Here is a 7,847-nt window from a genome sequence, read left to right on the forward strand (position 1 = left end):
TGACAACAAAACAGAGGTTACTAAACAGGTTTGAGTGTGAGGCAGAGGGGGGAGCAATGGGGTGATTCATAAGGACAGAGGTGGTGAGTTTGGGGTGTGTGGCTGCATTGTTAATGCCTTGTATTTGTATGCTAAAAGCACAATACATTAAAACCATTAAAATCATGTTAGTTCAACTGAAAAACAAACCAAAACAAAACAAAAACAGTTGGCTATCTCAAGATAACATTTTTCCACATCACTGAGCCATCACTGTTTTTCATTTAGTTTAAAGAATATCATTATCTTCTTTCTAAAATTTTCTGATTGTTTCCTCTTTTCTCTTCTTTTATCTAGTTTTTAAATTTATTTAAAGAAAATGCAACACATAATTGATATAGTTGATCATAATCCATTTGTTTCCAATAAGTGAAAGCAAAGTTATTAAAATTATAGAAAGTAAAATGGAAAAGAAGATAAAAAAGCAACAGAAAAGGAAAAGTGCAGTATCAAGCACATTTGTTAAAGTTACTGTATCTCCAATAAAGTTATTAATACAATGGCAGAAAATTTCATAAGCTCTTGTTAGCTGTCCAATCTATTAAATTGGTATTTTTTTTATAGAGAACATCTAATAAAGTTGTCTAGAGATTTAAAGGCACTATTACCAATGCTATGACTTTTAGGGGCATGTACTCAACTGCCAGGCCTTCTGAAAGAAGGAAGATGAAAGGCAGGGGCAAGCATACCCACACTGGCTCCAAAAGGCCCTGGTGCTATCAGCCCAAAGCTGGTGTACCCAAAGTTTGGCAAGATTGATGACTCCAAAGGGAATTGTAGAGGGTCAGTGATGAATCAAGGCTATTGGAAAAATTGTTAGTGATGGAGGCAGCAGGTATAGCTTTGACAGGGTGGGGGCTTGGCCAACCCACTCCTTCCGAGATGATTGACTTTCTAGTGAGTGGACTGGTACCATGGTCTTTCACTGCTTGGCTGTTTGGTTTGTGCCTTATTCTAAAAAAAAGTTGCCTTATTGAAAAGTTGCCTTATTGGCTGTAAAGTTGGCTCATTCAAACATAGAAACTGCTTTTGTGGGTATGGTTGCAGCTCCTCTCTTTTTTTCTTTAATTTTTTTTTTTTATCAAAATTTGCTTTGTCTTTATCACTATTGCTTATAACCTTTTCCCAAGCAGGGACCTTTTTCTAAAAGTGAGAACTGGCTATCAGTTTTATAATCAGCTTCAAGACTACTTCAATTTGTCAGTTCTCATATTGACCCCTTATTCTAAGGGGCCATATAGCTGGCAGTTTCAATTGAAGATCTCATGATTGTCAGTGGACATCTACTATTATTGGGAAGGGGAGCTTCTTGAACTGGTCCCCTTATCTACCTCTTTTGCCCTCTAGCACTGAGATGGATATAAAGTTTTTAGGTTATCACCATTTTCCCCACCATATATTGCTGTTAGCTTTAAGAATTTCTCTCTTTAGCTTCTGAAAATGAAGTCCACAATGTTTGCTTCCTTTATCTAGAAGCTTTGTGGGAACTTAAATATGCTGAAAAACTATTTTTTACAATCAACACATTTTCAGAGTTTTTTTTCTTATTTTATATTTTGAGAAGGAAGACAGAGGCACTTAAGAAATTTTCTAGGGATCCAAGGGCCTTTACTAGTAATATTCAGCCAATCAGGGTAGATGGTTCAAATATTCGGGCCTAGCAAAGTTAGAAGTCACTCTGGGTCACTCTGCAGTGACCTTTTATACCAGGCACCAACCCAATTCCCTATGGATGAAAAAAATATGTCTCTGAATCCCAAATTTTTTCTCTAGCTTCTGCCTATTTATTCATGAAAAGTGACTTGATAACTCCCTGAAGTACTGTCTTTATTAACTAGGTATCATACATTTTCTTTTCGTTTTTGGGGGGCCACATCCAGTGACGCTCAGGAGTTACTCCTGGTTATATGCTCAGAAGTCGCTCCTGGCTTGGGGGATCATATGGGATGCCGGGGGATCGAACACGGTCTCTCGCTGGCTAGGCAGACACCTTACATCTAGCGCCACCACGCAGCCCCGTAGGTATCATAAATTTAATTAATTTTCTCCCAACTCATTCAGGCTTCATGGGGAATTTATTTTTTCATTAAACATTTCCTAACCACTGACCAGTGTATACACTATACTGAAGATATAAATTTGAACATGGCACAGTGAGGTTAAATTTCAGGGTCTATGCTGTGAAATCATGATTCATGAGAAGGGAGGCATTGAGAAAGAAAGATCCAATGTATTCAGAACCAGTGAAACTGACATTCCTGCATAGTAAGAATAGGCTCTTATAGTCCTCTTTTACTTTCCTGTTTACTACCACCATTCACTTTAACAATGTTTATGAGCAGTGGGGTAATCAGCGTAAAATGTCAATATCAATAAATGAGAAAATAAAAGGTCAGAAGGAGAACTTGGAAGTGTTCAGGAACTTATCCCTTTTTTTTAATCTTTTTTTAATTTTTTTTAAATTTTTATTGTAGCCAAATTGAATTACAAATCTTACACAGTGATATTTAAGGTACACGTGACAACGAATGAGGGCCTTCCCACCACCAGTGTTGTCCTCCCCTCATCCCTGTTCCCAAGCATATATCCCTTATCGCCCTCCTTTATCCCCCAGAATGCTAGTGTAACTAAAAGCATATATGTTAACACTAATGTAAACCTTTTTTTGTTTACAGTTCCAGATATTTTTACTAGTAGTTTCTTAAAGGTTTGGAGTCAAAGGAGCACTGTATAAACAATGTTAGTGTGGCAATTATCGTTTGCATGGGCCCACCAAAGTATGGGGGTCATGGAAAGGAAAAACTTTGGCCTAAGTACAAGGAGACCCTACCCCTGAAGTTTCCTGACATAAGACCATTTCTAGGCTCCAGGCAAACTAGTTTGTCCAATCTCAGTCATTGTCTGTAGTGCTCATACAGTTATATTTTTCACAGTCTCTGTTGTTGATCTCACGTTTCTATATTCAAGGTCCTGAAATCTGTATATCCTACATTGAAGTCAGGATGGTGCAGAGTGGCGTCTAATTTTAACTCACAATTAACAGGCAATGCAGAAAGCCCTGTCCAGTACGCAGGTCATTGTTGTTGTTGTTTAAATCTTCTCAGTGTTAAGGGAAGACTCTTTTGAGTAAAACAATGTCAGAGTAGCAGTAGGGTCTTCCCTGGTAGAGGATTGCTTCCACGTGATGTCATAAACAACGTTGGATGTTTCATAGATGGCTTCCCTGGTTCAGGGGTGACTGGAAAAATGCCCAAACCTCTGAGACCTGTGCCAGGTCATCATGTCAATGTTCAGGGTTTGTAAGATTCCATTGCACCACAAGATTTGTGTGTTCCTATCTCTGTTAGATAAGAACTTATTTGTATGTATAGTAGTGTTTATCCCTTTTAGAGCCAGAACCTGAACTTCAGTATGTCCGATTCCAAGGTTTTTGGAAATTCATTGCATTTCTCATATAAAAAATACACACAACATGTGTGTAGTCCTATCATCTTCTAGCTTTTTAAATTGGTAGACATTTAATGGCCAGTCCCATTGCAGCCATCTTCTAACCATAAAGAAAAGACCAAAAGAATAAGAGATGTTAGCCCTGAATCAGAGCTTCTGTTTCAGAAAATATTAGAACAATAAAAATTTCTTCTATGTGCTTAATTCACCACTATTTATGGGTATTGATAATTAATACCTAAAAATGTTGCTAACTGGTAACTCACATTTCATATATTTAAAATAATAGACTTTGAAAACTTTCTCATTTTAAGTAGAAAATATTTAAAAGTGTAACTATAGAATGTGATTCAGAAAAAATTTGGTGTAGGCTCCCATTTTTGATGGACTAGTTTTCTTTTTTAATCCTCCAATGTTTAACTTTAAATTGTGCTTCTCTTGAGGCAGACTAGCAGCTACTGTATTTGAGCAGTCAACATTCATGTGGTCTCTATTTACTAAAGCATTAGTAGAAACATATACTGAAATATATGCCACCATATAATAGATCCCAGATGTGTTATTACATTTTTTAAAGAGAGGGGAAAAAGACAGTTGGAGAAATAAGTAACCAAAGAGCATTTGCTGTCAATTTGATTGGGCTTGGTAGTAACTCATCTGAGTAAAATAATGAGTAAAATTTGGAGTTGAAATACTCCAGGACTAACTCTGTTCACTATAATTAAATTCAACAAAAGCTTATGTGTCTTCCTCATGGTCAGATTACCTATGTTATCTCTTCTTCTTGTGAGTCCTATTTAAAAGACAATTAAATGAAAGTTAATGAATTACGGGGAACTCTGGCCACTGAGGAGAACTGGGATACTAGCCCAAATTGCCTTAATCTAAAGCCCATTGATTCCTGATTTCAACTCTTCCAACAGCAATTAGAATATCTACCTACAGAAGAGAAAAACACACTATTTTTTAGCAAGTATATTTTAGAAAGTAAAGGCTGTCATGGGAAGGGAGAAAACTTTTTATTGATAGCTCAAGTCAGTGAATGGTATTTAGTCACTATGCAGCACCAAAAGACAAAGTTTGATGCCATTCTTTCTTTATCCCAAAATTTTTCTTGACTACTGAGCACTGGAAAAACTGGTAGGTATGTTGTTAGGAAAAATATATAAAAATATGATTTGTATGTGCCCGGGAAGAAAGACCATCTCACTGGTGAGCACAAATAGGCTAAAATAAAATAATAAATAAAATAAAATAAATTGCGCACCTCTCTTTGTTTTCAATAATGATAGTTGCTAAGTAGGTCACTTCTAATCACAAAATGAGCATGAATAGAGGCAAGTGACCAATCAGGTGTATCCTACTAACCCATTTCTTAAAATGGGACAGAATGGATTGTTTGGGCTCATAATCCATAGGAAGATGTCTTATGGGACAGTCATGCCAGGAAGTCAACCTCATGAGCTACTATGTCTTCCATCTTCTAGAAGCTGGATATATCTAGTCCTAGTTTTGGGCCAATCTCTTTATATTTTTTTAATATAAATTTTTATTTTGATCATAGTGGCTTACATATTGTTGACAATAATATTTTAGGTACATATTTACATAAAATCAGGGGGGATTCCCATCACCAAATTGTCATCCCTACGCCTCCGTTTCTATCCTACCTCCCTTTTCCTTTTCCCTCACCCCAGGGCGGCTAGAATATATGGTCCCCTCTGTATCTAACCCACTACTTAGTAGTCTTGCACCTGTTTGGTCTTGATGCCTCCCTTATTTCCCCCTCTAACTGGAGTCAGGACTAGCTAGTTCAAGTTGCGTGGTTTTGTTTGAAGGAGAAAAAAGTAATAAACTGGGGTAAGAGTCTAATACCCCGAAAATGGGCGGAGTCCTTCTAAAGGCTCTCATCATCAATCTGGGAGATGGAGAAAAAGTAGGTGAAACACTCCACTAGTACCAAAAGAAGTGTCAAATATCCAGTGAGGGCTCCAGCTATATTGATAAGCACCACACAGAGCAGACAAAACAAACAAACAAACAAGTAGAAAAAAAACAAAACAAAAACAGACAAACAAAAATCATGCCATGGTCTTGAATTAAGAAACATGGCATAGCACATAACGAAAGAGAAGAAAGGAAGAGAAAAAAAATAAGTATAATTGGGGACTACACTTTCAATAATCACACCCAAACAGAGAAATCGACCAAAATAGATTGGTAAATCAAAAATAATAATAACAATAATAAACAAAGGTAATATATATTTATATCAAAAAAATAACCAAGGTTTTGTGCTTTTTGTATTTTTGTTTTTTCCCTCCTGCATTGGCACAGTAAATATTGGGGTCATTCGAAAAAGAATTCACTTGGCCTAAGAGATATGGGATTTCTCCGTCCTTGGAGCATACTGTCATGGGATCAACTCTAGACATTGCTCAGGATCCTTTACTTTCCCGATGGTGTTTTTTTTTTTTTTTTTTCTTCTTTCTTTTTTTTTTTCCTTTGGTGTGTGGAAGACTTCTGCTCTGTGTTTAGAGGTCTCAGTATCTGTACAGATCCTGAGGTGGGACTTATGATGAAGTCAGTCTTTGTGGTTCTAGAGGTTCTGTTACCTCAGTGTCATTTTAATCCATCTTCTGTGGTTGATGATCTTGGTCTTTGCACTGAGCCTAGGGTGGCACCTAGGATAGCGTCTTTCTTTGTGCTCCCAAAAGCCCCATTCCGTTACAATTGTCTCTGCCGGATCTTTGGGGCTGGGGATCATGATTCTTGTGCAGGTCATAGTTCAAACCCTAAACTAGGGCTTATTTATTGGTCCCAAGATGTATACAGTCTGGTCGTGGATCAAGCAGCCAGTCATCTGTAAATCCCGATCTTGGGTTTTTGTCCTACCAAAGGGAGCCAAGACTTCTGGTTTTGTCTTGTCGTTAGTTGGTAAGGTAGGCTAATCTGCTCTAAGGTCAAGATGATCGCATTTTCCCCGTTGTCAGGATATCATGTTAGAGCTGGGCCTTGTTGTTGGTCTCGTCGTATTAAGGCCATCCTGGATGGAGTTTGTTTCCTGCAGCTGTTGTGAAGAGCTGTGCCGTTTCTATGTCGGGATCCAGGGTTCAAGGCTGGATGAATGGTATCTAATCACCTGAGGTCTAATTTGATTCCACATGACATATTTTCAAGGCAGGAGATATCCCTATATTTTAAATAACTATGAGTTCCTATCTCTAGTAGATAAGAGCTCTCTCTTATTTTTTTTAAATGTAAAATTTCCCCTTTACTTAGTGTGCCTTTGTAGGGGGAAGTGGTGCTACATTATAATGTCTGTGTATTCGTGGGTGGACTGATGGGATAACAGTCACAGGTCACATACCAAAAAACGAAGAAAAAAAAAGGGGGGGGGATTGAAACTGTATGTGCTCACAAATATATATGAGGGACAAACATTTAAAAAAAGATAAATAAATAAATTAAAAAAAAAAGAAATAAAATGAGTTAGCGAAATTTTTATGGGACCAAAGTGGTGCAAAAGACTACCTTACAATTTGGGGGAGGGCAGGTAAAGAGGTGGTGTATTACAGGTCTTATGCCTATGTTGGAAGTACAGTTTTTCCCATTGTCTTTTGGGTTTTTCTTGTGGTGTGTGGGTTCCCAGGCATCTTCCTAACCCACCCCCTGACCTTCTTCAGATTGGTAAATATTTGCAGCAGGGAGGTCTTGGAAGAGTTCTTGCATTGGGGATACTTTTGGATCTAGGCCCGGTTTCAAGGAGCAGTTCACGTTAGGGGGAGTTGGTCGGGAGGGCCTCGCAGCATGAGACCATAGGGGAGTTGGCTGTCTTTTCTTTCAGGAGACGAGGTGTGGGTTTATCTGGGTGTCCTCTCGCCTGGGTGCTGGGTACTGGTTCGTTGGGTAGGAGGTCGATCTTGATGCCTAATAGAATAAGGACTGGGGGTGAAGAGTTTTAATATGGTGGGAGATCTGGATGGGATTGAGGGGTGAGGGGATAGTTGGATTTCCGGAGGGGGGAAAGGGGACGGTGTATGGGAAGGGTTTGAAGGGAGAGAAAAGAGAAAATACCTTAGAGAGAAAAGGGGGGGAGAAAGGGAGAAAAGTAATGAGCAGAATAGAAGAAGAAAAAGAAAAAAAAAGTAGTGAGAAGAGGGGAGAGAATAGCAAGGGAATGCTGGTTTGATTGAATGTGTTCGAAGAATAGAGCCTGTAGTTTAAGTCTGTACGTCTCAGGTACTGCTTCAGTGGTCTGACTGGTCACGTGCTTCAATTTCTAAATGAAGGTATTACCTAGAGATAAAGTGTATGTTAAAGAGTTTTCTTGTGGCCACCTCGTAGTGCAAGCAAGGTAT

The sequence above is a fragment of the Suncus etruscus genome, chromosome 11, assembly GCF_024139225.1.
Source record: "Suncus etruscus isolate mSunEtr1 chromosome 11, mSunEtr1.pri.cur, whole genome shotgun sequence".
In the NCBI taxonomy this organism is placed as follows: domain Eukaryota; kingdom Metazoa; phylum Chordata; class Mammalia; order Eulipotyphla; family Soricidae; genus Suncus; species Suncus etruscus.